Consider the following 9,327-nt stretch of genomic DNA (forward strand, 5'->3'; position numbering starts at 1 on the left):
ACATGGAGAACGAGAGTATTCTAGCAGAATGTTGTTATTTTTTAAGAATGTTATTCATTTTTTGTTGATATTCTTTTAGAATATTTATAACTATATTAAAATGTATAAGACTTTTAGTCTGTAAGAATATGTATGAATTTGTATTTAAGTTCGGTTGTATAAGAATATATTAGAATGTTTGTTATTTTTCAACATCTTATTCAAGAATCTTGTTTTTCTTCAATAATATTCTATTAGAATAAAATTCTGAAAGAGTATCATTCTAACAAAAAATATTCTGATAGAATAAAATCGGTAAAAATTGAAATTGAATTAATTAAAAAATTCAGATTTTTTTAAATTAGGAGAATTAATCATCTCTAAAAATCCGAAAATTTCCTTTTATAAATGTAGTTAATTGTCCAAAATACCATTTTGCTAAAAATTGTGTGATTATATGGTACATGTTACCCCATTGTAATATCATACACTCTCAAATCATGTTCATTGATTAATTTCATCCGTTGGTCCAGATCTGTGCATTCTGGCACACAATACTTAGTAAAAACAAAATAATATATATATATATATATATATATATATATATATATATATATATATATATATATAAAGCCATTTAGTGGCATACATTTTTTATGACACTTAATTTTTGTACCACTAATTCACGTTTTTAGTGGCACTATACATGTGCCGTTAAAGAAAAAAAAATATTTAACTCTCATATTTCCCTCTTTCCACATTTCTTATAAATCGATTTTATAGACCGTCTCCTACTGAATCTACTTAAACACAACCTCGCTTTCAAGTTGCGTACCTCTCTCTCTCTCTTAAAGAAACGCATTCATCACCACCATTTCGCATCTACGTCACCTACCGCCTTCTCCTCCATCTACAATGGCCTCACCACGTTCTCCACCACCACCATTAACCCTAGCCGTCACATATTCTCCCCAATTTAAACAAATGGCGCTCAATCAACTGAACTGCAAAGAATAAACACACACTTCGCAAATGAGTTGCTCATTCTTCGATGTTTTTCATGATCTGAAAGCTTTTCCTTCTCCTCTGATTGATGGATTGACGTTCTGGTCCCCGACGGTGGTACTACCAGGTCATATACCCTACTACGTCTCCATTGATTCTCCCTCATTTCCTCTTAACTCTATATATATATATATATATATATATATATATATATATATATATATATATATATATATATATATATATATATATAATTAAAAAAGAGGTCTTCGACTTCGTTGTGGTTTTTTCCCCGATCCCTACGACAATTAGGTCATTCCTGCTTGTGTGTTTTGCCTTTTTATCTCATCGACTGCCAAAAGTAGGGAATATTGCCTTACTCAACCCTGCACAAAAGACAGGGAGTATGATCAATATTTTGCACTTTAAATTGAAATTAATTTATTGATATATCCTTACTTTTCTTCTAGTTCTGGCTTCAATTTCTTCGAGTCCTCGTACAGTAGAAGAGATTTTTAAAGATTATAGTGGTTGTCATGGCGGGATAGTTCGTGCTTTAACTCATGGTAATTCAATTTGTAACCCTAACCCTAGTTTTAACCCCCAAAAGCTTCCGATTTTCACTTTCTAGTTTCTAACTATATTTTTTTCATTTATTTTTCTCAAATGTTGACGAATTCTATGGCATTTGTGACCCACTTTCCCTTTTGGATAGTTCGGCATATCATTTGTTTCTTACTGGATTTCAAATTGCTTTAACACACACATACAAACAGATATAGAATCATTTATTTATTTATTTATGCTCACACTAATTTCATTGCAATGAATAACAGTGCACGTTTGCATCTATTCTAACTTGATAACTTGACTTAAAAATGGTAACTAAAAACCATCCAACTTTTGAATACTGTTATATAAACAATTCAAATTCCTGAAACTCATTAGGCACAAAATCATATTACAGTTATTCAGTTAAGATTTTCCAAGAATATTATTTGAAATTTATAGTTGCTTTAGTAAAAGTTTTTTTTTTTTTTTTTTTTTTTATAAAGAAAAGTACATTACTATTTGTTGCAGTTATATGATATATACAATCAAATCTAGGTTTCTAGTGGTATTGAGAATTAAGTTTAATAATGTTATCAAAAGTTTACAGAAAGTATTAACAAGTCATAATCTTTGGCCAATTTCAAGTTGAGAATTAGTCCACATGAACTAAAAACATACAATATTAAAAGAATTCATATTTCTAAGTTTTGACATGTGAAATTAAAGAAATCCCCTTAAAGATCAAATAATTCCATTGGACTGAACTTGCTTGAGATCAACCTAAATGCATCATAATTTCTTTGGGGATTAAAGTTACAAATCTTTATTTTTAATATATAAGCAATTATGATTTGTCTTTTTATATATCAAAGTAACTTTACAAATCTTTAATTTTAATATATAAGCAATTATGATTTGTCTTTTTATATATCAAAGTAACTTTGTTTTGGTACATTCAGGAAGGAAAAACCATGAGAGACTTGAAAAGTGAATATATGATCATGCAAAACAGAAGAAGCAGGACAAAGTCTAATGAAGAAAAGAAAGAGGGGATGGATCCATAAACTCCAATGAAGGTTTCTCGCAATGTAAGGTGGAAAATGGATGCATGATGGATATGTCATGATCATATTTTATGAGATATATGTGTATATGTATGTATTGATTGATGTATGATGATATTTGTTTGTTGGGTTGGGTGACAGATGGCAATTGCAACAGCTGCCAAAGCGAAAGTTCTTCTTGGGAGCTGAAAAGAGTGAACAAGGATTTCGATTCTGCAAAAAAAAAAAAACTATGTTGTGAGCTGGAAGATAGAAATAAAATTCCCCGAGAGGTTAATGAAAAGGAAAATGGCGACCACCCTACACCTAATGATGATAACATGGTATGCATGTCTTTTAAGTTTTACTTTAATTAGTAACAATTATTCAAAGAAGTTAATTGGATTATTTTTGTAGATATAGATCCAACTGGAGATGTTATTAGAAGAAAAAGGGCGTTTGGCACAAGAGAATTCAGTATGCGCACATGAGAACATGCATTTGAGAGATATAATTGAATTCCACCAACTCAACATGCAAGATTTGGTGTATTGAGATGAAGCCACCTAAGATGTTCAAATTGACCTATGTACCCTTGCTTCTGTTTATGCATATGCTTGGTCCTGCCCAACGGAAACCTCCCAATGACCATGACTTACTACTTGTAGGAGTGCATTATCTATGCTACAAAGAACATCTTTAGTTGAAAAATCAAGACACGAGCCTCCTGAAAAATGTGAGTTATAACCGATGTAAAGGTATATTACCTTGATAGCCTTTTGATACTACTTATCTTTGTGTCCTTTTATCATAAATTTAACATTTATTTAACTTACCAGGCTATGAAAAGCTATATTTATGGTGCTGACCCTTCACTCGTTTCATGTGGAATTACTATTTCAAAACAACTTGCTCAAGTTGATTGTCATGTCCTCGAGGCACCAAAGGTTTGTGTAATATTTTTCTTATTCATTTTTTTAGTTTAATAACAAGGTTTGTGTGACAGGGGCATTTCTGTAAATTGCTAGTATCTATTTTTTGCATTATCTATGTTTTAATTTTTTTCTCTTGTAGAAGCTTTTCACTCCCATTAAAATCTTTTGTGGGAGCTCTTAAATTGTGGAAGAAATAAAGGAATTGTAAGTCAAATTCAAACATATGTTTACTTTTTCTATATATATATATATATATATATATATATATATTGTAGCAAGTGTTTTGACTTAGACTTGATTTTGATTTTTTGATTAATAGATATTGATCACCCATTTTCACAAATGGAAGAAGACCCACAAAATTGAAAATATGGCCATGTAATAACCACGGAAAAATGTTTGACCAAGTTTTAGCAAAACTCTCTTGTGCCCCTCAATTTCTCGTTTGCATGCCAAGTTTTGTTATGCGATTATCTTTTCAAAAGCCACATAATAAGTTCATAGGCATTACATGTAAAAACGTATAACTTTTTTATTGTTTCTTGTTTTAGAAACTTTGCAACTTATAGTAATTTTGATTAAATTACTAATTATGCAAGTCTATTCATGCGGCAAAAAAGATTACACAAAAGGTAGAATGAATGTCTTTTACGCCAGCAGGTATGTTTTAAATTTTCTTTCCTTTTTATATAAATTTTCTTGAATATAAACCATATGAGGGTTATTAGAGAAGAACTTGAAGATAATGATGAAGATGATGATGTGGCTGCCTTTGAAACAAAGATGTAAGACGCAGGAATGCCTCCAAATATTTGGAAACATGCACATAAGGAATTAAGGTGCGTTTTATTAACACTTAAATTACATTTTTGGTCCATGAGTATTAGGGATGAACTTTTTAACTGAAAAATAAATGTATCTTATTTTTTTAGATATAATTTTTTTAAACTTTTGTTTAAAATGTTTTTTTTATCAGGAGATTGAAAAAGATGCAACCTCAAGGTGTAGTAGCTCATGTGTTTACCCTGAGCTTCTTGATGATATGCCATGGTAGACAACAAGAGACAACAACTAAAGAAGTTGAATTTGACTTAAAAGTTGTAGAAGATATACTTGATAATGAACCACTTATAGCTTAGTCAAAGTCAAACAAAGGATTATTGAATATCTTTGCAAGCTTAGAAAAACATATAATTTTCCTAGGTAGTGTTTGTTTGTTATGATTAATCGTGCAAAGAATGTAATGTTTCATTCCATTGGATGAAAAAGAAAATGTTGTTTATTTTGTCTCATGTATGAAATTCTTATTATTTTTTGTGTGCTATAATTTAATTATTTATTGTATTATAAAATATAGAATCTTATGAGTATATACACATGCAAAATGTGCCACAATTTTATTTTATTTTATTTTTTATTTTTTTTATTGTGGCAAATAAAAAGTGTCACTAAAATCTTAAAATGTGTAACTAAAAATAGCATGAATTTTTGAATCAAATGATAATTCAATGACATAAAATATGTGCCACAAAAATGTTTTTTTTTATTGTGACAAATAAAAAAATGCCACTAAAAGCCTAAAAAAAACAAAAAGTGCCACTAAAAGGTTTTGGTGGGAGCGTTTCTAGTGACACTTATTATGTGTGCCGCTCATTCTTGGAGAAGCTTTTAGTGACATTTTTTGGGTTTTTAGTGACACTTTTTGTGTGCCACTAAATGACATATTTTTTGTCATTTATATTTTCAAAAAAAAAAATAAATGAAAAAATACCAAAAAAATAAAAAATAATAAAAAAATACATTTTTTTTACATATTCTAATAGAATATTAGAATATTCTACATATTTGACAAATCTACTAGAATATTTCTAACATTTTAAAAATCACAATAGAATATTTACAGTGTAATATTCTATTAGAATATTTCACGTATTTAAAAAAAACGGTAATTTATTTTTATTTATTTTTTATTTTTTTAGGTAATTAAAGTGACGAAAATAATAATTAAAAAAAGAATTTTTGGATTTTTCCTTTTATTTTGCATTTTGAAATTATTTTTAGATTTGGTTTTACGGTCTCACAAAATTAGCATGGTTTTAAATGAACTTGAACCTATATATATATATATATATATATATATATATATATATATATATATATATATATCATCCAGTTATATAAACAAGCCATATATTAACAAAAACCTAATATTTTCACATGCCAATATATATTTAATCTAACATATAATCACCGATTTTCAATCATACTAAAAGTTTACAAAAATGTCATCTTTCAACTGGTCGGTGAACATTACAAAAGCATGTTATATCCTTAGGTCAAATCCAAGGAGGAACAAAAACCCCTTTGTGGCTACGGAGGTTCACCCGCGATGACTTCGGACTACTCACAAAGCATGTCGGAACCTCAGCTCCATAGGAGACCCAAAAAAACGTGTTACACAAGAAATCGCTCCTTACCACGCCACACTTTTACACAACCACATAGGGTGGGTTAGGGACATCTATACCACGCCTCGACGCCATTGCACGCCTTGGCGCCGCCATGGCGCGTTATTTAGAACCCTATAAATAAACAAACAATCTGTAAGACAAAAAATCTATGCTTGTCTACACGATGCAAACATTAGATGTCAAGAACTTTTGAAAAAAAAACAAACACCACTTTAAATACAACTTAAAACACGTTTCATAAACATGAGGCCAAGCCCCAAGGAACAATGTGGTTGTGTGTGGAATTTGGATGTTAAAATTAGGGTTGGTAGTATTTAGATAAAAACCGAATTGTCCAATTGGAGAATTTGGTTTAGACTATTTGGTTCAGATATTCGAGTTTTTTGATTGGCTGTTAACAAAACTGAATTATTATTTTGTATTTCGGATTGATTTTGGTTTATAAAATAATAACCGAATAACAATTTATTATTTATTTATTTTTAATAAATCTATAATTATTTATTAATTTTGTTATTATTTCTTCAAATAGGTTTAAAAAATGTTAGGTAATAAAAAACATTAATATACATTTTTCTCAAGATTGTAATGTGCTAAATATAATTAATTGACTAATTTGGTATTTTGGTAATTTTTTATCTGTAATGTAATGTGCTAAATATAATTAATTGACTAATTGTTTCCATTAATGTATCTTATTTGTTACTTCTTTTAGCATAATTATTGTTTATTTATTAACAAAAACTAGTTTATAACCCGTGGGAACCATGGTTATAAAATTAATTAAATTTTTATAATAAAATTTATAATTATTAATCAATTATTTTAAATGAATTATTTTAAATAAATTATTAATTAAGAGATATATCAAAATTTTAATGTTATTATAACTTCAAATTTAACATATGATTAAAAAAAATGTAAATTTGAATTTTGAAATGAGTTGCCTAATATATCTAAATGACGTATATCATAACATTAATGAGGAGTTGTACATGACACATATCATAACATTAATGAGAAGTTGTATTAGAGTGACACTTGGCAAAATGAGATTAAAACTATTTATTTATTAGAATAGTGATCAATGACTATACGGTGTTTTTACCAAAATTAATGCTTTTGACTTTTGAGTAACAGTTAACAAAAAACAGAAGTTTATTTCATTTTCAGATCACTAATTTCTGGTTTATATGGTCCGTTGGTATAATCGACTTTTTAATTGCTTTTCACATTGTAATTTAATATTTATGTTTTTAATTGCCTCGGCATCACATACATCCCCCTCACCTTCGGTGTCACCCCAACTCCGGTAAACTCTTTTATCTTTGTTTTGGATTTGGATGTTAATTTTATTTCCGAATCTAAGATCTAAGATTTTTTAGTATTAGAGTTTTTTTGGTACTTTTCCAATTTGAAGTCAGATTCTTTGTTTTTGGATGTTTAGAGCAACCACATCGGTGGTAGGCTTGCAAATGGGTTGTAAATGCCACTTGTACATTGTTTGCATTACACATCATTGGATATTATTATTTTATTAAAAAGGTAATATACCAATTGGTTTTTAATATTTAGATATAATTATTTGATTAAATTATTAATATATCAATTTGCAAGCCTTGCAAAATTTGAAAGATGAAGTCCAAATGATATTTAATTTCTGCTGAGTGGCATTGCAAGGGATTTTTGAAAGACTCGATGTGGATGGTCTTACATTTTGTTACTTTGATATATACTTTACTTTATCTTTCCACTATTTGGGGTTTCACAATCCCATTACGAAGGATTTTGGATGTTTTTTGTTAATTAAATATCCAATTTGAGCATGGTGGTAGTGGACTGGATTCCACAACCATTGAATTTGCTAAAGATCATTCTTTCTATGTTCTGTAAGTAACATCCCAAAATCTCTCTTATGGATGTTACCTTACTAAGTCCTCTGTAGATTTCTTCTAGTTGTTTCACGTCATGTTTGTATTTATTAGCAATACACATATATCGAATTCATTTAGACAGAAATTACAATAAGTTAATCAATTACATTTAATTAAAGAGCAAAGAATTTTTGAAGCAATTATTGAGATGCTTCTTCATTCAAACTCCTAATCATCTGAAAATAGGAAGAAACAATAATTTCTTAGTTTTCACAGAACTCAACCTTACATTAGTAGATAACATAAAAAGGTAAAATGTTTGAACTTTGTTACATTTTATACCTTATTGATGATTTACTACTAATAATAATTACTTAATTTGGTTTTATATTAGATGAATCCTGAGCCACAAGAAATCTAAGGTCCAATAGATAATTGGCACAAGACAGATCCCCTCTGTGTTGGACTGAGATGGGCGACATGCAGCTAGCTAGGGGTCAAATCCCCGACAGTACTCTCACTGGTCCTGAGATCATCCGAGAGAAACTGAGAAGATTGTACAAATTCGAGAACGACTGAAAGCCTCACGAGATAGACAAAAGAGCTACGCCGATAAGAGACGTAAACCCTTGGAGTTCCAGGTTGGCGACCGCGCCCTTCTGAAGGTCTCACCTTGGAAAGGCATGATACGCTTCGGAAAGCGTGGAAAGCTAAACCCGAGGTACATTGGACCATTCGAGATCCTTGCTAGGATCGGTCCCGTAGCATACAAACTTCAGTTACCGCGACAACTCAGCAACATTCATCTTGTTTTCCACGTATCGAACCTAAAGAAGTGTCTGTCCGATGAGACACTTGTGATTCCTCTCGACGAGATTGAAATCAACGAGAACCTCAACTTCGTGGAAGAACCGGTCGAAATCATGGACAGAGAAGTCAAGCGAACGAAGCAAAGTCGCATCCCGATAGTGAAGGTTCGCTGGAATGCCAAGCGGGGACCTGAATTCACTTGGGAGCGCGGAGATCAGATGAAACAGAAGTATCCACATCTTTTTCCTAATCCATGATTTGTATTCTAGGTTCGAATTTTGGGACGAAATTCCCTCTAACGGGGGGATGATGTGACAACCCGAAACTTTTTCCGTTTCTGTTACGCGATTCCGTTAATAAAAATTCAAATTTTGTTAACCTTTCTGTCAAACTTTTTGGTTTAATAAAATAATCTAGTTATTTTTAATTAAATTATTTACGAGTCGGAACCAAAAATCGCGCGGAAACCCGAAACTCTCGAGAAAACAACATTTTTGGTCTAAAATGGGATTACGACCGTAAACTAGTTTACGGCCGTAAACTTGTTTACAACCGTAAACTGGTTTACGACCGTAAACTCCGTTTATGGTCAGTGACGAGTGGACCCCACTTTCACCCTATAAATACGATGCCTCCGACTTCATTAGGACGTTTTTGG

At 30.5% G+C, this 9,327-nt stretch overlaps 1 long non-coding RNA gene across 13 annotated transcripts; it reads left to right on the forward strand.

Annotated features, from left to right (window-relative positions):
- Positions 1-758: 758 nt before the first annotated feature.
- Positions 759-4,828, forward strand: LOC145134737 (uncharacterized). Of its 13 annotated transcripts, none has more exons than XR_013719315.1 (9): positions 759-1,111; positions 1,455-1,550; positions 2,496-2,624; positions 2,742-2,923; positions 2,997-3,337; positions 3,419-3,718; positions 3,834-4,174; positions 4,243-4,353; positions 4,491-4,828. It is a non-coding gene; the product is annotated as an uncharacterized LOC145134737 (long non-coding RNA). The 13 variants fall into 13 exon arrangements; XR_013719318.1 differs by having other exon boundaries at positions 4,114-4,174; XR_013719308.1 differs by having other exon boundaries at positions 3,419-3,526; positions 3,654-3,718; positions 3,834-4,353.
- The last annotated feature ends 4,499 nt before the right edge of the window (positions 4,829-9,327 follow it).

This window comes from Lactuca virosa, chromosome 8, assembly GCF_052849685.1.
Source record: "Lactuca virosa cultivar CGN04683 chromosome 8, Lactuca_virosa_CGN04683_v6, whole genome shotgun sequence".
Classification (NCBI taxonomy): domain Eukaryota; kingdom Viridiplantae; phylum Streptophyta; class Magnoliopsida; order Asterales; family Asteraceae; genus Lactuca; species Lactuca virosa.